This window comes from Pinus tabuliformis, chromosome X, assembly GCF_031772625.1.
Source record: "Pinus tabuliformis cultivar Carrire ecotype Pingquan chromosome X, CPIR1, whole genome shotgun sequence".
NCBI lineage: Eukaryota > Viridiplantae > Streptophyta > Pinopsida > Pinales > Pinaceae > Pinus > Pinus tabuliformis.
In genome coordinates this window covers 495,576,018-495,599,225 of record NC_142308.1, presented here as the reverse complement: position 1 = coordinate 495,599,225, position 23,208 = coordinate 495,576,018, and positions in this window count along the sequence as shown.

The window sequence follows — 23,208 nt, the reverse complement described above, 5'->3', positions numbered from 1 at the left end:
TTTGTTGTGCCATAATATGGTGCTTGTGTATGTGAGTCCAAGCTATTGCAGCTATTGTTGCGGTGGTGCTATTTCTTCTTAGTGTGCATCTAAACCAAGTATTCATTGTGCATCACTTTAGGTGTAATTATGAAATTTTAATTTTGCAGGGTGGTTATGCAGCTTTACCAATGGATTTTACAGAGATGGGCCTCTACTTACGATTGGATGTGACAAAATATTCTATGGTATTTATTAGTTTTCTGGATGTGACAAAATATTCTATGGTAGTTATTAATTTTCTCTTCCATTAGTGTATCTCTGGTTTGAAATTTAAATTCGTCTTGTTTTCTGAAATTTTACTTCGTTATGATGTCTTTCTCTTTGGTAAATTTTTTAATATACTTTTGCCAAGAAAATATGAGGAATTTGAATAAAGAAATGGAAAGTAACATAAAGAGTATCATGGAAAAGATGCAAAAATATGACAAAAGTGCCCACCGCAATCCTGTTTGAATTTCAAGAATTGCTTTTATGTATATGTTGATTTCTTGGATTTCAAGAATTGCTTTTATGTATATGTTGATTTCTTGGATCTCATGTTCTAAAGAATTTATGTTAATTTTGTACTGGAAATTTTTATGCTGCACTTGATGTTCATTTGTATGGAGGTTGATGCTTTTCGAAGTGATGTTGTCATATTCATATGAGTTTTGAATAAAAGTGAGGTTAATCAAATTATGAGTCTATCCATTTACCTTGTGCACTAGTAGTTTCTTGTTACAATAAAAGTGTGATTTGAGAGTCATTCCTCAACATGTTATCCTACCCATAAAAGTAGAAAATGAGTGATGACAACATGGGTGAAAATGCTTTCCCTTAGGGAAGGAACTTCTGATCAATATAGGCATTTTCATAGGTATTTTCAAGTTAATTATGTCGCTAACTCCAATTAGAAAATAAATGAGTTTTTCATGTATTGTATCTTTAAGACTTTCTTCTTTACTAGATGTACCCATTATGTATCTTGACATTATGAAGCCATTTTCTGAATCCACTTTGATGTTGTGAGTTAAATTTCATAAATTGAAGTTATAATCTAAGGTTTATTTCCATTTATTGGATAGATTATTTCTTTGTTTCTCTTATATGATTCCATAAGATATTTGTGATGATATTTTCTAATGTTATTTCATATGAACAACTATGATATTAATTGCCTATACTAAACAGTGGAAACATTAGGAATGAATTGACACAAAATAGTGGATGGATATTTGACTCACCTGTTCATTCACAAGTTGAGACTAAGTTAAGAATTATTTTGCTTGAACTAGGATGGCAACAATATATCACTGGAACCCAGGGAATAAAGCAGTAAGTATCATATTCAATGATTTTAACATTGGAAGCATATCTTGTGCATGTTATTTGCCTTGGAAAAAAATTTTAATCCATTTGTATGTTGATCCCATATGTTTCTTTCTTTATGTAGAATTTTGAATTCAGGTTAAGGTTTGTAAGATCCCTATATTTATTCATTTTTATTTTAAATTATCTATTTTTTCAATAACATCCATAATTTTGTAAAATGTGACCGATAGTGAAAATTCCCTAAGCATGTGATGCACTCACCAATGACGCAAATATTTTACTTTGCTCCTTTGATTGTTGGTAAAAGGATAATTAAGGAAATAATGTGATCTAAATTATGGAAGTCTAAAATATAAGTAGCCTTATGGTGGAGACCTATCAATTTGCTAGGAGTGACTTGTAAGATCCTGACCAAGGAAGTTTCTCTTTGGGTTTGTTATATTGCCGAAAACGTTTTTTAGAGGGAGCATACGAATATTGTGTGTGGACACTTTATCTTGGATACAATTATCTCAGCAAGAGTCCAGAGGTGGAAATGTCACTCTCTAAATTGATAGCTAGAAGGTTATATGTACTTTAGCAATTGTTGTTTACATTAATTATGTCATGCTTGATGATCTTAGCAAGAGTATGCGTTTTTTGTAGGACGGAGGGGACTTTCCCACTATGTTTATCATTTTGATGTTATTTGGTGTTAGGATCAATGGCTAAATCCAATAATTATTTTAGAAAGGCATTGAGGCACAAGAACTTTTGGTTTCATAGAGCCTTAGTATATGTGGAGGGGTGAAGTAACCCATTGTATTTACTCAATTGTTCCTGGTATCTTAGGGATAGATATAAAGGTTTATTTCTTCTCTTAATCCCCAGGTTTCCCTCATCAAACTTTAAAGTGAGCAAAACAATCCAAAAAAACCAAAACATTCTTGTATCAGTGGATATTTTCCATTTTCTCCTCATATATTATAGTGATATTTTCAAAATTTTGGTATTATCCAAAATTTGAAAATTTGTGATATTTTTATGGGGATATTATGCTAGGCAGGAAAACTCATGAAATATCACAATGTTGATAATATTTTGGCAACACTGGACAAAATTTTAGTACTATTTATAAGTATAATAAAGGAAACTACTCATATTCTTAGGATATTCTACACAATATCATACAATCAAAATTAGAAGCCCGAGCCTTGTATATAACTGGCTTACTAATTTACCACCTCTATAGAACTAGACTTACAACAACTAGAATTTAACTATGTATTTTCCTAAAGCATTGCTCCATATTGTAATGACAATACTAGGTTTTCCCTTGGTCTCAAACCCAATCCTCGATAATGATAATACCTGTAATATCCTCTCTTAATAGAGGATTCCAATCAACGAGTATCCAATATATATAAGGTTGTGGAGGTTGCGATAAAAGAGTTATTTATCCTTGTAGGAAGCTCTTTACTTGCTTATTGTTCTAAGGAAAAAAACCAGCTTGGATCCATTCAAAACGTGAGCAGTTTGTATCTTTCATAACATCACATAATTCATGCACTCGATTTCCTTATTTGTTAAACATTGAATTCTGCTAAGTCTTCTGCTAAACCAACAAACATTCTTCTTGTAGTACTAAATTCCATGCATGAATGTACTACTCTCATGATCAAAATCTCATCTCTTGATAACTGCTAAGATGCCACACCACTGCTTTATGGGAAGAGGCTCCTTTGGGCAGTGCACAAATCTGACATGCCATAGTGTAATGGCCACGTGACCTTCTGAGTTATTGCATTATCCTTCAACATGTTGGAGATATATCAATGCTTCCAAAGAATGATGATGAATCTAAAGTTTGGATGGAGTTTTGGGTCCTTCTTCACACTCAAGTGGGTAACTATATTATTTTATCATTGTTGGCGTGTCTAATGGATTTGGTTACATAAGAACTTTCTTCAATTTGTTTTCCTTAGATATTTTATTAATTATTCTAGGAGAAGTAAGTGGATATCAACAACTTATTGTTATTTCTAGTAAGGAAGTTATCAAGGGGGTTATTTTATTGTATTCCTTGGAGAACTAATGGATCTAGGAAAATGGTTACTTCTTTATGTTGAGATGTTTATGAAGGTTAAGTATTAAGTTCCTAAGGTGTTATTTTCTATGGTGACGTTTTATTTTCTTTGTTTATACAAGTCATCTGGTCACATAGTGGCCACTATCGCCCAACTAAAGAAAACTTGTTTGACTTTTTTGTTTTTTCTGAGAAAAAATGACATTTCTAATGTTGAGGTATATGTCGTATAAATCCTTTATAGTCTAATTTATTTTATATTTTAGTGTTCATCTTCTTTCATGCCTTATACATTGAATTGTATCTTCTTTGAAAAAAGAGGAACTCATTATTGATGATAAAAAGAAGGAATTGAATAAATATGAGAACAATAACAGTGGAGCAACGAATGTAGAAAGAGAGAGAGAAGAGAATTGGTCTAATGATACCCTTAAAGCCAGAATCTCGCATGAGATCCACACTAATGGTCAAGTATTTAGAGTTGGTGAATTCACCTACAATGCCTTGGAAACATAATGTTAATGTTTTGAAGTGATGAAACAATATTTCATGTGTAAATTGTAGTCCAACCAATATTAAGTTGGAAATTCATATTGTAATACTTAACATTTCATATAATATAATTTATGTGGTTGCAATTATTTAGAGTTGTACTTGATATTATTTAGTATTGTCATTAATATATGTAACTTTGCGTTTTCATATTAGATGAACATGCACATTGTATGACTTTTTTATTTTAGTCGCGAAATCATAATAATTAATTTATATTGATTAATAATGGACACAAATTAATCTAAAACTACTAAATTAGTAGTCTATATTGATTAAAGATTAACACAAATAAAATGAATATAAAACAACTAAATTAGTAGTTTATAATGATTATTAATGAAATAAATGAAATGAATATAAACTACTAAATCAGTGATTTATATAATGAATATGAAACTACCAAAAAAATATAAATCACTATTGCAAATGATAAATTTCTGATTACAAATGATGACTAAATTTTTCATATATATAACTATTAGTAGCTAATTTATAGTATCTTATAACACGACCAAAATTTAATTATATTTCTTTGGTCATTAATTGGTTTCAGACGATGACTAAAATTTTCATATATGTGACTATTAGTAGATAATTTACAATATCTTATAACATGAGGAAAATTTTGGTCATATTTCTTTGGTCATTAATTGTGGAAATTAATGACCAAATTTATGTATAAATATACTACTAGATGATAAATTTGAGACAACCAATTAATGACTAACTTAAATACGACTAAAAGTTAGTCGTGTTATAAGATACTATGAGTTAGCCACTATTGGTCACCGACTGAAAATTGATCGTTTATATGCAAATTTTAGTCATCTTTTTAGTAACTAATTAGCCATCTTGTGCTAGTGATTATTTATTTAATTTTCTCTAGAAATAATTGTTATATCATTATTTGATAGTTATTTTTTAATTACTTTTGACTTAATCACCTTGGAGTAATTAAATAAATCACCATTTATTTATTGTTCCTTATTTATTCCATATTTTCCTTATGAGATAATAATTGAATCTCTATTTAATAATTATTTCTTTCTTAATTCTCACAAAGTGATTAATACATCATTTTTATTTGTTAATTACGTCAACCACTTTCTAAATAAAGATATTTGACCATTTCAAATATCTTTTTCCTCTCAAAAAATATAATAAAATATTATCAACGGCTAGATTTTGATTTAGCTAATAATATTTTATTAGTTTATAATTCCTAATTTGGCTCAATACTTTCTTATAAATAGAAGATTTTCTATTCATTCTTCACCATGACCATTTTCATCATCACCACTATCATCTCATTGCATTTGAGCTCCCACTTGAGTTCAAGCCATCTTTTAGTTTTCTACCCATTTCAAGTTGAGAGAGAAGCACGCAACTGAAGCACAAGTACAAGAAAAGGACCTATCCCATGGAGGGTGAACTGCAGACCCATGTTGCAATTTGTCCTCACCTAGTGTTTTAATAAAATTATCATTTAATTAAGTCCTCCATTGGGTTATTTCACTTTAATTTGTTGTTGTTATATGTTTTTGTTTGCAAGATCTATTGTGTTGCAAGGTTTTTCTTCATGTTTTATTGTAGATCTGAAGCATAGAAGCATGCATCTTTTTTTGATAGGGCTATGTTGTAGTTGCTACAACACCACCCAAAATTTTGGGCATATTCAAAATTTAAGGTCCCCTCTCTACCTGTCTATAGCCATAAGGTTGTTGTTCACATTTTGAGCTGGTAAATTTCCTCCATGACCCAATTGTTCTAAAACCCTATCTGTGCCTTACTCACGCAATCCATATCACATTGATGAATTACAATTTTGAGGGTGATTGCTATGATAAGGCATTCCATGATTCATGCACCTCTATGTGTCATTTATCAAGGAGCATTTCTATAAGGTAAATATACCCTATGTTATTGAATGATGGCCTCTCCCTAACTACTTTAGGGTTAAGAAGGTGAGACTTCATTCACACGCTTGTTAAACCCTAAATTCTCATGATGAAAGTCTCAACTATGTTCTAATGTACTCCCAATCTTTAACATGCTTTCTCTTGAGCATTATTCTGGTTATACATACATTTCATCACCTAGAGAAAGTAACTACATATCGCTTCACCTACAATCATCAAGTTTGTTTATGTGCTTTGCTGACACATTGTTGTAGAAAAGGCCCTATTGAGGTATGAAAGGCTAATCCTTATAATGTCACCAAATGTATGAGGTATTGCAGTGTCAAAGGACTTTGAACCCATATGCATATCCTTTGAAGCTTGCACATGCTTCCTCTATTCTTGTCATGCATGTTAGTTTTATTTTTAAAATACAAACATTGTTACATGATTTCATTTAACTAATTTGTGGCCACTTTGTGCCATGCAAGGCCACCAAAGTACTACATGCAAATCTCTTATTAAGGCACAATCAGAATCTTTATTCCCTACACATGTGACTGAGGGCTTTATGAACATCTCTGTCTAACCCAACTATGGGAATGTGGTATCGATGTCTATATGTATACATTATCGATATCCCATACTGAAGACATGGAAAATGACAACATAATGATATGTGGGATGGCCTCATAGAGATGTTACCCCAAGTGGTTTGAGTTTCATTATTATGATTGGGCTAGAATGTATATGACATGGGTATGAGATGTGGGAAGCATGACATTAACAACCACCCATATTGTAGGTTTGGCAAAATGAAATAATAGTGGGTGGCATCTGAAGGAAAAATAAATTAGTGAGCAGTTCACCAAAGGCACCATATGCCAGGACATTTTTTGACATAGCACTAGATGAGAATAATGTGACAACCATATGTGTTGTTTTCAAACAAGATTATACATATGGCCAATCCCTATGAATCGTGCATCTGAGCAATAATGCAAAAAACATGGAAGATGTTTGGTTAATATGGAGAGGGCACCATATATGCCACCAAGAAGCCCAAAATGGCCCATGCATGGCACAAAAATATCTACAGAAGCCACACTTGAACACATCTAGCCAACATATGTTGGCATTATGAGACAAGTGTTGTCCTTGATGGAAAATCACACAGATGATAAATTATAGTGCAGCAAAGTTATTTTCAAGTTCACGCACTTTCATGCAGAGAAAATTTTCTTTCATGTAGAGAAAAGTTCACACACTTTCATGCAGAGAAAAGTTTCTTTCATGTAGATAAAAGTTCACGCACTTTCATGCAGAGAAAAGTTCCTTTCATGAAGAGAAAAGTTCACGCACTTTCATGCAGAGAAAAGTTCACGCACTTTCATGGTTGGTTCATGGTATTAGTCTGACAATTTTTGATCCTATGGTTTTGGTACGTGGTATTGCATCCAAAAGTGTTGATCCCAAGTATTGGGTCCATGGTATTGAATTTTTATGGTTTTTGGTCTGTGGTATTGTGAAAGGCCTAAGGCTATAAAAGAGGAAGGAGATCATTTGGAAAGGCATCTTCTGATTAATTGAATATCTGATTAAGTACTAGATCTGGAATACGGTGATTGGGTTATGGTGCAGATCTAGATCTGAATAAAGAAGGAACCTGAGCTTTATAAGGCGGATCTACTGATGGGTCGAGATATCCTTGACGCATGATCAGATCTGTAGATCTGATAGTCTGGGGTATTAGTAAAGTCTGAAAAATTGATCTATACCTGCAGGACCGCAGGTGCGACACGGCTGCAGGTGCAAAGGACCACAGTCCAGGCATAGATCAGGTGCGGAGGTCCGCAGGCAGTTTGCAGCAGCAGGTGCGGAGGTTCGCAGGCCCAGAAGCACCACAGGTGCGGAGGTTCGCAGGCCCAAAAGCGCTGTAGGTGCGGAGGTGCGCAGGCAAGCCGTAGACTCAGGTGCGGAGGTGCGCAGGCAAGTAGCAGGAGAAGGTGCGGATGTACACAGGTTTTCTATTGGTGAAGTTGCATATTTTTCATGAAATCTATTTAGCTGCTCCTGTTTATTATTGCAGTATTCTGGGATCTGAAGTGATGTCTGGGAACTGGTACTTTGTTTTAATAACAACATTATGAGAAGTGATTGATTGATTGATTATTTTCATAATGACTTATCCTTATATGATCTGAATGATTAGATCTGATTGCTAACACACATATTATCCTTGTATATGTATTGATCTGGTGATTGGGTGATTTAGAAGATTGATTGATTATGTGCTTCAATGATATTTATGGGTCCAATATGGAAATTGGATGAAATGTGGCCTTTCAGATTATGTGTTGTGCTTCAGGTGTATCCAGTCTGAAAATGTATGAAACGTGGTACCCGGAGGAGAGAAGATTGTAGGCCGGCACCTACGTACTAGTATCTTAGCTAGTACAAGAGCTAAGGGGGTGGCAGCTCCCTTTCAGTAGTAGTTGAAAACATTGGAGCATTGTAGCAGGTAGCAGCCTGCGTACTAGTAAATGGATCGGCTAGTACAAGAACTATGGGGGTTGTAGCTCCCTTCCAGGAGAGACTGGTAAACGAGAGAGGGTTGTAGCTCTCTGCAGGTAGAAGCCTGCGTACTGGTACAAGACTGCATTAGGACATAAATATTGTAAAAGGATTTTCTTATTAAGAAGAAGATTGAGATGACTTGCAGCAGGTGGTTTTCTCCCACATTGGGTTTCCACCTTATATCATGGTGTTCATGTGTGATGATCTGTTCTATTTTACCGCACTTGTTTACTATTAATATGGTTGATAATGTTCTAATGCACTCATCGAAGATCAATTAACTGAATCATAAGTTTACTGAATATACGTGGGTATTCTTAACTGAAGCAGCATATATGAGTCAGATTCTGGAAATGAAAAAGTTATATTGATTTGATAATACTGATTCACGCCCCCCCCAGTATTATTTCCAACAATTGGTATCAGAGCAGGTCCTTTGGTAAAAGCTTGATCGCTTGAAGGAGATCCGTGGAACAATGGGAAAGAAGCTTAAGAAGAAAGCGTCTAAGCAGAAGAAGACATCTCAGAAGAACTATGACAGTGGGAGAATCGATTGGGGATTATGTGGAAGAAGCAATTCAGATTCAGAATCATTTCAGAATGAAGATGAACTATCAGGTATGAATTTGTTATCCTATGATGTTCCAGCTATCTATCCATTTGAAGGTGATGTAAGAGATAACGAAACAACTGAATGTGCTCTTATGGGTGAGCAAGAAGGATATCAAATAGAGGCAGAATTTAAGAGGCCGACGGACAAAATTAGAGATCAAGAAGATCTATTGAACATAAAGGATGGTGCCTTCAAAGAAGTTGCTACCAGACTAAAGGCTCAACAAGAGGAAGGAAGCAAGGTAAGGATGTTATTCAAGGACAAATATCAAAAGTTGCATGATGAAGTAACATCTCTAAGAAATGAAGTCAATGAAAAGAACACAACAATCAAGAGACTCAGAGATAGATCCAGTTATTATGAAAGTCTTGAAGCTATGACCCTCTCGCTAAAGGAAGAACTTGAAGCAACAAAGAAGCAGAATAAGGATCTACTCCAAGCTATTGAAAAACAGGAAAATGAAGTTATCAGTTTAAAAGCTCAGCTGGAATGTGTCTTCAGAATTTGTCAAATGCTGCAGGATCATAATGAAGAACAAGAAAAGGAGATTCTCAAACTAAGACAACTAGTAGAAGAAGGAAGAAAGTCTGAAGAAATTTTGAAGAAGCAATGTCTAGAAAAGGAAGAACAACTTCAGGTTGAGGTAAATATCTTGAAAGGTAAATTAGAAGATAAGGATAAGCTTTTACGATTTCAAGATAGTACTAAGATCTTGGATGATATTCTTAGTAGTCAAAGGTCTCCTGCTATCAAAACTGGTCTTGGTTTTTATGAATCCACTAAAAGTGAATCTAGCTCACATGGAAAGGCAAGAAACTCTAATGAGAAATCTGAAATGCACAATGAAGAGATGAGAAGAAAACCCCATCAATAGCCAAGGAAAGAAATTCTTCAAAGGAAATCTTTTACTCCTCCAATGCATAATGTTGAATGTTATGTATGTCATAATCTTGGACATGTTGCAGCTAGATGTAGAAGAAGAATGGTTCAAGATCATCACACAGAAAGATCATCGCATTCCAGGTACTTTCAGGGATATTGTTTTTCTTGCAATATGTTTGGTCACAAAGCTGTTGATTGCTACAGGAGAAATATGAAACATATGAGATGTTATGCATGTAACAAGCTTGGACATATAGCAAAGGAATGCAGGAAGAAGGTTCGGGAACCACACCAAAAGGAGAAAACATCATCACACTTGAAGATATGGAAGAAGAAGGAAGTATAGTCAGAAAGATGTGGCACAACACAATATACTCAGACACAGCATAGCACAGACATAACAAACTCAGGGGGAGTTGAAAGTGTAAAACTTCAGTGTCCTAAATCTCATACGCAAGTTTCATAAAGGGAAGTCGCGTATATACACGAGTTAGACACTGCACAGTCGCTTATATGTCAGTCTGAGGAAAAGCAGTGGGACAGGCTCAGAAAAGGGGCCTGATATGATTCAGTCCATTATTTTCTCTATTGGTTAATAGTTATAGTCTACTGAGGATGTACTTGTAAGATGTTTAGAAGTGTTTTGATCCTAACTTGATGATGATGATGTCTTGATGCTTATTGCTGATATATGCATGATCAGATCTAACAGTAAATAGATGGCACAGGTTGAGGGGGAGCATATGCCTTTAATAATGCATTGTTGGCATTATGGTTAATAGTCCTTGGTGATGATGCTTATATGGCTAAATGATTCTTAGGGTTACAAAGTTGATGTTCAGATCATATTTGTGGATTGATTCTCTGTTGATGCATATATGGTGTTTACATGGTGATCTTCATAAGGATAAGGAGAAGTACAAAGCTTGAATACACATCTTCTTTACTTGATGATCAGTTACTCATATGCTGCTGTCATCATATGTTATGATGCAGGATTCCTATAGTTCTTGGTGCTCATATGGATGAGGATTGTTACTATTGATGATATCAGGAAGTCTTGACAAATGATCTTGAGCTCAAGATACATAATACATGAATGATTACTCAAAGTTGCATTGTTGGAGACATGATGATGATGAGTTCTTACCTATATGTTGATAGGTTGATACTTACATATGTTGATTGATGTAGATATTCCCAAGTGATGATACATGGATGATCGTGTTGATAAGATGGCTATGGTGTTTTACACATATGATATAGTGTGAATGTTTTTATGATGATGAGTTGATATCTATATGCAGACATATCTTGTCATAGGACATTTACAGGTTGCTGATTTGGAAATGGTTGTACGCCTGTTTCCCGAGGAGGATCCGCGTATATAAGTAGGTTTGTGCAGAGACAGTTGCGTATATGGAGGTTTGATGGATATCAGTAGGGACAACCTCTGGTTGAAGATATTCTGATATGGGTCTGACAGAGACCATCTGACACTGGTTTAGGGGGAGCAAATAAACTTCTTATGATGCATTGTTGGCATTATCTTAGAAGCTTTTTGGTTCTAGTTCACAACTGTTGTTGGTTTTAGGTGGAACAAAGGCAGAGGGAGAACATGATTGATGGTCTAGATGTTATTAACATATGCTTATAGAGCAGATCATACATTGTGTATGATGTATATCATGGTCTTATCTAGATGTTTGGTCTCATGTAAAGGTCATATCAAGACTCACGATGTAATAGTGTGTCTCTATCTATTGTAGTCATTTGATGAAATCTCTTCTGGTCACATGATGTAATTTGTAACTCCTTTATGCATAAGAAGGATGATGAAATATTTCAGTCATATCAAGGTCATGTAACGGCCTATGTTTGTTTCCCCACTATGCCTAGGATGAATGATGTTATACTCTTGTATCCCCACTTGGTTGGGTGGATGATCCCCACTAGGTTGGGAGATGGATGTATGTATGAGTTTTTGGTGCTAGGAAGGTCACTTATGATGTATAGAGTCATGTTCTTGTATAACATCTTTTTGCAGACCTTGCTTACAGACAGGGGAAGCATGAACAACACACTTCAGCAGTGCAGAGACTCAGCATGTACTCAGGGGGAGCATGGACAGATTGGTACACCTTGGCATATACAAAGGGGGAGCTCATTCAGAAATTTTAGCAGGCACTCAGGGGGAGTATGGACAGCAAAGGAAGAGAATATCTTGGTCCGCCCTTTGCCCTTGATGTCAAAGGGGGAGAGTGATTTGGTATTGTTGCCATCAAGTCCAAAGGGGGAGATTGTTGGCATTATGATGCATGTGTTGTACTTGATGGCAACCAACTCGTAGAAGATCAACTCACTTATATATATCTAGATGAATCTACGGAAGAGATATCAGATGTGACAGAATGCATGGGATGCCGAACAACTCAAAGGAATCAGATGACAGTTCTCAGTATGACAAGTTAGCTTTGCCATCAAGTCCAAAGGGGGAGATTGTTGGCATTATGAGATAAGTGTTGTCCTTGATGGCAAATCACACAGATGATAAATTATAGTGCAGCAAAGTTATTTTCAAGTTCACGCACTTTCATGCAGAGAAAATTTTCTTTCATGTAGAGAAAATTTCACACACTTTCATGCAGAGAAAAGTTTGTTTCATGTAGAGAAAAGTTCACGCACTTTCATGCAAAGAAAAGTTCCTTTCATGAAGAGAAAAGTTCACGCACTTTCATGCAGAGAAAAGTTCATGCACTTTCATGGTTGGTTCATGGTATTAGTCTGACAGTTTTTGATCCTATGGTTTTGGTCCGTGGTATTGCATCCAAAAGTGTTGATCCCAAGTATTGGGTCCGTGGTATTGAATTGTTATGGTTTTTGGTCCGTGGTATTGTGAAAGGCCTAAGGATATAAAAGAGGAAGGAGATCATTTGGAAAGGCATCTTCTGATTAATTGAATATCTGATTAAGTGCTAGATCTGGAATACGGTGATTGGGTTATGGTGCAGATCTAGATCTGAATAAAGAAGGAACCTGAGCTTTATAAGGTAGATCTATTGATGGGTCGAGATCTCCTTGATGCATGATCAGATCTATAGATCTGATAGTCTGGGGTATGAGTAAAGTCTAAAAAATTGATCTATACCTACAGGACCGCAGGTGTGACACGGTTGCAGGTGCGGAGGACCACAGTCCAGGCACAGATCAGGTGTGGAGGTCCGCAGGCGGTTTGCAGCAGCAGGTGCGGAGGTTCGCAGGCCCAGAATCACCACAAGTGCAGAGGTTCGCAGGCCCAGAAGCGCTACAGGTGTGGAGGTGCACAGGCAAGCCGTAGACTCAGGTGCAGAGGTGCACAGGCAAGCAGTAGGAAAAGGTGCGGATGTACGCAGGTTTTCTATTGGTGAAGTTGCAGGTTTTTCATGAAATCTATTTAGCTGCTCCTATTTATTATTGTAGTAGTCTGGGATCTGAAGTGATGTCTGGGTACTGGTGCTGTGTTCTGATAACAGCATTCTAAGAAGTGATTGATTGATTGATTATGTTCATAATGACTTATCCTTATATTATCTGATGGACTAGATCTGATTGCTAACACACATATTATCCTTGTATATGTATTGATCTGGTGATTGGGTGATTTAGAAGATTGATTGATTATGTGCTTCAATGATATTTATGGGTCCAATATGGAAATTGGATGAAAAGTGGCCTTTCAGATAACGTGTTGTGCTTCAGGTGTATCCAGTCTGAAAATGTATGAAACGTGGTACCCGGAGGAGAGAATATTGTAGGCCAGCGCCTACGTACTAGTATCTTAGCTAGTACAAGAGCTAAGGGGGTGGCAACTCCCTTTCATTAGCAGTTGAAAACATTGGAGCATTGTAGCAGGTAGCAGCCTGCATACTAGTAAATGGATCGGCTAGTACAAGAACTATGGGGGTTGTAGCTCCCTTCCAGGAGAGACTGGTAAATGAGAGAGGGTTGTAGCTCTCTGCAGGTAGAAGCCTGCGTACTGGTACAAGACTGCATCAGTACAGAAATATTGTAAAAGGATTTTCTTATTAAGAAGAAGATTGAGATGACTTGCAGCAGGTGGTTTTCTCCCACATTGGGTTTCCACCTTATATCATGGTGTTCATGTGTGTGGCTTATGTGTGATGATCTATTCTATTTTATCGCACCTATTTACTGTTAATATGGTTGATAATGTTCTAATGCACTCATTGAAGATCAATCAACTGAATCATAAGTTTACTGAATATACGTGGGTATTCTTAACTGAAGCAGCATATATGACTCAGACTCTGGAAATGAAAAAGTTATATTGATTTGATAATACTGATTCACCCTCCCCCTCTCAGTATTATTTCCAACAACATACCCATTAAATATGTCATAATATTGAAGGAAGAGTGTTCTATTCAACTCTCCACTCAGATCGAATTCAGGGAAGTATTTAGCTTTCAACTGTACATATTGAAGTCACAATAGTGAATGGTTGCTTCAGACCGAGCTTCATGTTTTGAAGGAACCTTAGATGCATAATGCATAGCTCATCGTTGAAGGATTCCCTAATACCCACTGATTCCATGCATCAATTCGATTTGCCAAGAATATGGGTGGTGATTGTGAGATTACCTTAAATGGGCATAACAAAACCATAACTACCCTTCATTGTAACAAATTAGGTTATTTTCTCGCATTTGTAAGAAAATATATAGACATTATCAGACCTATATGATTGGCAAAATCCATAAGGTTCAGCTAGTTAACATTATAGGTCGCAGAGTTTCACCTCATCACCTTAGGCAAGATATTGAGGGGTGTGACTAGCTATGTTTTATGACCATGCAACCCTTGGTAAGTCACATTTTCGTAGAGGTTGTAGAGACACACTCCATAAGGAGCTGGACCTATTTTCAATGCGAATTTGTGACCTCAAGTCAAACTTCCACACAGTCGCATTATCGTAGGGACTCATTTATTCATAAGGACCACTGAAATGATCTCTCTGAAAGGGAATGAAGGCCTCACTTGCTGAGTTCTCAGAGTTATCATAGTTTTGCACTAAGTTATGTTCACTCCATGAATAATTCGATATGGGCGGAGAGGCATAAGGCAAAGCACCAAGGTTCTTATTAAATCACGGTGGGAAGGTGAACAAACACGTATGAGATTCATCGCATTTCTATAATGTTTTGAGACCACAATTACTTTTTTTTTCTTAAAAGAAAAACTCTATGTGTGTAGTTGTCGAATGCATGGTATCGCCACGTGCAAAAGGCTTCTAGGCTATCGATACCTAATGGCCAATATACAGTAAGCATGCATTAAAAAATAGTAAGCATGTTGTGTGATTATACAAACTCAAACTAAGTTTGACGTCCAATCTCAAGGAATATTTACGATGGGTCAATTGTGCTAAGTTTACTGCATATATCCCATGTCAAAGCGAAGTCATAATTCAAGACAATTATCCTTATTAAGTTTTTTTTATAGATTTCAGGGTCCACGATTGCGATTACTAAAACTTGTGGAGAGCTAAATTAGTCAATCCCTTTCATAAAGCCATTCTATAGTCTCAACCTTCTAAATCCGCAATTGTTCTATAGTCAATGGAGTCCCATAATGAAGTAGCTTCACTGAAAACTATGACGCAACTCTCAAGCGTATCTACCATCAGGTCGTAGTTCTCTCCCAGGTCACATGATCACAGTTTAGACTCCAACCAATGACCCAAAATGCGACCCACATATTTTGTGATTATGCGACTCACCAAAGTCGCATCATTTCTTTGCAACCTTTCTCCTAGTCATAGAGGCGCGCTATATAACCCCATACAAATGATTGGGAAATGCGACCTACAATATGTTGTGACAATACGACCTTTCAGCAAGTCACCATCCCACAAGGTCGCATCCCCATGAAGAGGTCGCAAGTATTCCCACTAGTCACACCATCTTTTTTCCAATCCCTAGCTTGCATGCTAGCCTTGCGACTTTACAGGATTGGAATTTTTGTAGTTAACGCCACAATGAACACGGAACACCCATTGATACTATGTGACCTTGCAAAGATTCAACTGAAATAATACATGGAATAACAATGGAAATAATAACGGAAAGCTTCATTTCTCTAATAGTTCCTCTGGATAAAATGAAGTTATGCGAGTTTTTTTGTTGTTGCAATCATGGGAACACCCTCGCTCAAAGATTTGTATAACAGTTGGCATGGGATGGGTTTCTATTTCACAGTGTTATTGACCAAACAAGAAGCATAAATGATTTCATGCTCTTAAAATTGACAACTGATCCAATAAACATGAACGATGTTCACATAGCATTAAGGTGTCCAACAACTTTATGGGGATTCAATGATACTGCATAGTTTCATAGCCACCTTGAGAGTAATTGGTGTGATTTTGCATGTTCGGCCTTTATCAAGCCACCAAGGAAAACCTCTGTCTCCTGTCTCAAGTTTTGGGAATGGGGGGCGCTTAAAGAAGTGGATGATTCTTATACCTTCTTGGGAAACTTAAATGGTATTGATTGAACCTTGAGGCTCTTATTGACAATGATTAATGATCGGAATCAACTAAGGAAGATCGAAGACATAGCAAATGATATCATCCATTTTTACAATACTATGCCCCTTGGATTTGCAAATCAGTAGAGCTACATTCAATTCTTATTCCTTAGTAGGCCCATGGACAAAACATTTATTTAAGAAGCACGAGGATACCCTATAAATGCCACTCTCCAAGGCCAGATGCATTGATAATAGTGTGGCACAACAATTGACCACATAGTGTTCTTAATTAATTATTTATTAGTGTCCTCATTTCAATTAGTTAGTTGTATTTCCAATATCATTCTTTGAAATAGATAGGACTAACCAATGTTATCTTCTTACAGGAAGAGAGAGAGGACAAGAATGCTGGTCTCTGTGAAGAAGTCAAGACTTCTTAGACATTAAGTCAATGTCAACGGAAGACAGTAGGGAAAAGTAAGAATATTGACCTAGAAAAGGAAGCTAGGGTTTCTGCAGAATCCACATTACTAAGGATTCAATGAAGAGCACAAAAAAAAGAGGTGATTGGATGTATGCAAGGTGCAATGATAGGCAATCCAACAATTCATGCCTTCATAGTTTCACAGTAATGTCGACAATGAGATCCAACATTAGGGTTTCTCAAAACTTTCCTCTTCTCCTTACATCCTCTCTTCTATCAATATGTAAAGGTTCTCATCATGGTGCTAACGATCATGTCAACATCAATTCAGCATGTACTAGGCAATTGGTATGAGAGAGTAGTGAGTAATTTCAAGAGTCATGAGGGGAGGTCAAGGGTCATGGTAGGTGAACAGTCACCTCATCTCTATAAATGTACCCTCATGCCTCATTGATTGGGGACTTTGGTACTTGTGTAGAGGCTAGGACTAGATAGTTGATCGATGCTTGAGAGATAGAGCCACTCAACTCTTGGCAGCTAGTAGAGTGGGTTTGTAGTCGTGCTAGGGTTTTGACATTGGGAAATGATATGAGTGTGCCATGTTCCACTATTCAGTTTTGACCAATTGCAGGATATGTACTTGAAGTTACAACAACATTAATAAGATGTTATCTCTATTGGACACTATTTTCCATGCTTACTCATGGAGGTTGTATTAGTTGTCTGATACTTCACTATATTTGTATGTGCACTTTCATATATGCAATATGTTATTGACTCGTACATAGTAGTTGCATGTATGTTTTTCTTTCAAATCTGTGTTTATCTGTTCCTTAACACGTCGGTGAATTATTGTGAACTACTTTGCAATTAACTTCTGGCATGTTCCTATTTATTGTATGTCTAATGGGGTTTTAGCTCACTAATCCCTCTCATGGTATATCTCTTCTTATTGTTGCTCAGACTTGTTTGTACTTCTTTCTGCAATTTTTCAATCTTGGGTTGATTTTTTTTCACTGCCTAAGCATTTCATTCTTGTCCCACTGTGACACCTTCTCATTTGATAACCAAGAGCGGAAACATTCATGGTGGCAACCAAGCCCACATACTGGATGGGGCTCATATCACAAACAATGATAGGTCTAATTGGGGCTTCACACCAGGGAGACCCACTTAGTTTTTGGCAATACATTTCATTCTATCAAAAAATTGGTGCTAGAAGGAGGGCCAAATGACAACCTGAGCCCTTAGAGCCTATAGTTTAGTCTCATATCTATAAATGGCTCCGTCCCAAATCGTGCTCCCGAGGTGTTTTTCTAACTTGTCCATTTACAATGTTCAATCCCCGATGACAAGTTCTATCACTTGTCTCAGTTAAAGTTTGATGGTAAAGATGGAACATCCATAACCGAGCACATTTCTGATTTCCTCAAGTTTTGTGAATCTTATGAGATCGATGATGGAGAGTTTGCTTATGTGGTCTTCTCCCTCACCCTTGAAGGTCACGTCAATAAATGATGTCACATGTTTCTAGAATCTTCCATTAATTTGTTCAAGCAAGTCATTGATAAGCTCCAATGAGCGTTTCACAAGCATGATTTTCAAGACGTGTTAATGAGGATAAATGAGCTTAGGATGAAACTTGAGGAATCTTTAGAGGATTTTATTCTTATATTTGTACATATTTGTTTTGAAATTCCTAAAAGAGGTGTTGACTGGGTGTATTTGAGTGAAAATTTTCAACGATTGGTTATCGTTTCTTTCCAACATCTTCAGTTCGGAACAAATCCTGATTCTCATGAATATCATGATAATTTGCAGACTACAAAGCATCTTATTAGTTCCCTATAATACTAGTGTATTCCCTTATTATTATTGTCATTGTAGCCCCTTTTTTTTTGTGCCCATGTTTTCCCCATATTGTTATTATTGTGCCCCATAGAAGCCCATTATTGTTATTATTGTTCCCTTACATTATTATTGTTATGTCAGCTCTAATTATATTATGACCCCTTGGAATCCTATATATAAAAAGGAGGTTTTTTCATTTGAAACATCCAATAAGTTTTCATTTTTGTAATGTAAAGGAGGTTTCCCCCTCGAAAAGGTTAATTTTGAAGTCATTGATCTATTTTTTCTTCTATTTTGCAACCTGGTTTCATAACATTTGGTATCAAAGCTTTGGATTCTAGGGTTCCGTTGCTTGAAACAGGCCATCGTGGAATTTTCGCTATAAATATGCTTCTACAAAGTCTCTGAATCTGAAATTAAAAATCATTTGAGCCTAAAGCTTGGTGCACCTCAGGTCCAAATTTCAGATCTTCGTTCTCTATATTTTCAAAGATATGATCCAAGGAAGTTAAGGTTTTTGTAGGCTCCCGAATTACATCTCAAACAAGTGACCTTGAGAAAATCATCATAACGTTCTCTTTGAGCATCAAATTTAAATTTCGTAAATAGTTACAGAATGCAGATGGACAACAGTATTTTGTGTATCATTTTCAAGTCCAAAAGTCACAAACATGACACGTGGCACTTCATACAAGTTCACTCTACTGAACCAACCTATAATCAGGTCATCATGGGAGATTTGACATAACTCTTTCTTGCAGAATCCAATATTGATCAGACTTATGGCATTAGAAAAAGGATGTCAAGGGATATCACAAGAAAAAATTTCAAACCTTGGAGATTCGAAATTACAGAGATACAACAGATTAAATATCAAGCTCCTCCAAAGAGAAAAATGGTGTGTAGTCTTTTTAAAAGTTTGCATAAGTTTGGTTTGAAAAATTAGTTGAAATGATTCAAATGGCACAATGAAGCATAATTATATTTAATTAATTCCCTAAAGAAAGAAAATTGAAACACCTAGTAAGCAACCTGAAAGCTCTAGCATGACTCATGAAGAAGAGGAAGAAATGCAACATGATATATCAAAATTACAAGACCAAGTGGAACAAATTTCACTCTCACAAAAAGTAATAGAAACTAAGATGGATGGTTTAAAGAAACGAATGGAATCTAAGATGAATGGCGTGGAAGCTAATATGGATGGTTTAGAAGTAAACATTTAGTATTTGAAGAAAGACATGGAAGGTTTGAAAGGAGGTTTGGCAAAGTTGCTACAAGAAATGCTTCCTAATGGAGAAAAGGTAGTAGAAAAAACTCATGATGAGAACAAAGGAAATGTTAATCATGATTTCATAGAATCTAATGTTGGATTGAAGACCCACCATGTTCAAAAGATCAATATAAGGAAGTTTGATGGAAATGATCCCATAACATGGATACTACAGATGGAGCAATATTTCGATCTCCATAGTGTGCAAAACACACAAAAGGTACGCATTGCAACTTTATATTTGGCACCCAATCAGTTTGTATGGTATTGATAGCTTTGCTCTCATAAACAAATTGTCACTTGGTCAATTTTTGTGGAGGAAATGATAGCACATTATGATACAAAAAGAAACACCTTCTTTAGCCAATTGATAAATCTAAAACAAAAGGGTACAATGGTGAAGCACATTGAGGCCTTCCAAAAATTGAATATAAGGGTAAAAGATATTCTAGAGGAAAATAGGATTGATGTGTTCAATGGGACTTTAAAGGATAACATCCAACATGAGGTTTTCCTTTGGGAACCTAATTCACTAGAGAAGGAATTCAGGTTGGCAAGCAAAATTGAAAGAAAAATTATTCCAACAAGGAAGCCTACCACTCACAACTATAAAGATGGAAGTGTTGTTGCACCTAGCCTTCCACAAACTACAAGGTTGACACCTCAACAATTGGAATAAAAAAGAGCAAAAGGGCTTTGTTACATTTGTGATAGCAAATACACTAAAGGTCATAAGTGTGTTGGGAAGAAATAATTTTACATAGATTGCGAAGAGGAGGAAGAAAGGGAAAAAGAAATGTCAAAAGAAGAGGATATACATGAGGAACCAACCCTAGAGAAAGAAGAAATGAATCTGACCATATCTTATAATGCATTGGCAGAAATTAACAATCCTCAAACTCTCAAGATAGAAGGACATATCAAGAAGAAAAAGGTAATAATGTTGCTTGATTCGGCTAGTACCCATGATTTTATTCATTGTAAGATAGCCAAGTAATTGAATTGCTCCCTATATCCAACACCAAAGTGTCAAGTAATGGTTGCAAATGGATGAACGATAAATTTCTCTGGAAAGTGCCATATCAAGATATCCATGGGAGAATATGTATTGAATAGTTCAATGCTTTCCATTCCAATGGGTGGTGCTATTGTTGTACTAGGAGTCCAATGGCTACAATCTTTAGGTACGATAGATTTTAATTTTCAAGAAAGTTTCTTGAATTTTTTTTGGGAAGGAAAGGAAATTGAATTAAGGGTTACCGTAAGGAAACAAGGAAATATAAGAAGCTCTAACAACATGAAAAAGCTTATAAATAAAGAACAACTGGGTGTAATTGCACAAATATGTTCACTAGAGGTTCCCACATTGATATCACCTATTTCTCCAAATCTCCAGCATGTTTTGGACAATCATTCAAAGGTATTTGAGATTCCCAAAGGCCTCCCACCTATTCGTGATCATGATCATGCTATTTATTTTATTCCAGGAAGTGTTCCTCCAAACATTAGGCCTTACAGATATCCATATGCCCAAAAGAGTGAAATTGAACATATGGTTGCAGAAATGCTAGAGGCTGGTATAATTCAACCTAGTCAAAGTTCTTTCTCCGCTCCAGTAGTATTGGTGCACAAGAAAGATGGATCATGGTGCATGTGTCTGGATTATAGGGAGCTCAACAAGCTCACTATTAAATATAAATTTCCCATCCCTGTCATTGATGAATTATTGGATGAACTACATGGAGCAAATTACTTCACCAAGTTGGATCTTCATTCAGGATATCATCAAATCAGAATGAACACTGAAGACATTCCAAAAACAACATTTAGAAATCATGAGGGTCATTATGAATTTTTGGTCATGCATTTTGGCCGTACCAATGCACCTTCTACATTTTAAGGTTTGATGAATTCCATTTTAAAACCCTTAGAAAATTTATGTTAGTATTTTTTTATGATATACTAATCTACAGCAAGTCTTGGAAGGATCAACAAGTTGAGAGGGTGCTAAAACTATTGGAGGAGAAACAATTATATGAAAAAACCTCCAAATGTTTCTTTGGAGTACAAGAGGTGGAATATCTGGGTCATATTGTATCTCATGAATGTGTTAAGGTAGACCCTAGCAAAATTAAAGCCATTAAGGAATGGAAAATCCCCACATCGATAAAGCATCTGCGAGCATTTATTGGGTTGACAAGGTATTATCCTAAGTTTGTTAAGAATTATGGGAGAATAGAAACACCTCTAACAACATTACTAAAGGAAGATGCATTTTATTGGACTCCAGAAGTAACAAAGTCCTTTGAACATCTTAAAGAGGCAATGTGCCAAGCACCGGTCTTAACTATGCCAAACTTCACAAAACCCTTTATTGTGGAATGTGATGCCTTAGGAAATGGAATTGGCACTATTTTAATGCAAGAAAAAAAACCTATTGCTTTAGAAAGTCATCCAATCAAAGGAAATTATTTACACAAAGCTATTTATGAGAAGGAAATGTTGGAAATACTACAAGCACTTAAGAAATGGTGAACTTACCTAATGGGAATAAACTTCAAGGTAAAAATGAATCATGATAGTCTTAAATAATTTTTACAACAAAGATTATCTTCAGAAGAGCAGTAAAAATGGGTCACAAAGATGTTGGGTTATGACTTTGAAATCATCTACAAAAAATGGAGAAAAATGTTGTTGCAGATGCACTCTCAAGAAATGATGAGGATGTGGAAGCATTGCTTTGTGAAATTTCTATTATCCAACCAGATGTTGAAAATAATATTGAGAGGGGGGTGAATCAGTATTTTCATATCAATATTTTAATTTTCAAAACTAATTTGTATACGCTACTTCAACTCATTGAGCTAGCGTGTATACACAACTGTACTTAATGCAACCAGCATATATGCAGAGATCTTTTGATTTACCCAAATTATCATGCATTGAACTTTAATCAGTAAATCATGAATTCATTAGACAGTGTAGTAAAAATAGAATAAAGCATCACACATAAGCAACACACATGAACACCAAGATATAAGGTGGAAACCCAATGTGGGTGAAAACCACCTGCTGCTGTCGTCTTTGTCTTCTTTTAATAATAAGAAAATTATGTTTACAATTTTTGTACTGGTGCAGTCTTATACCAGTACGCAGGCTTCTACTTGCAGAAGGCTACAACCTTCT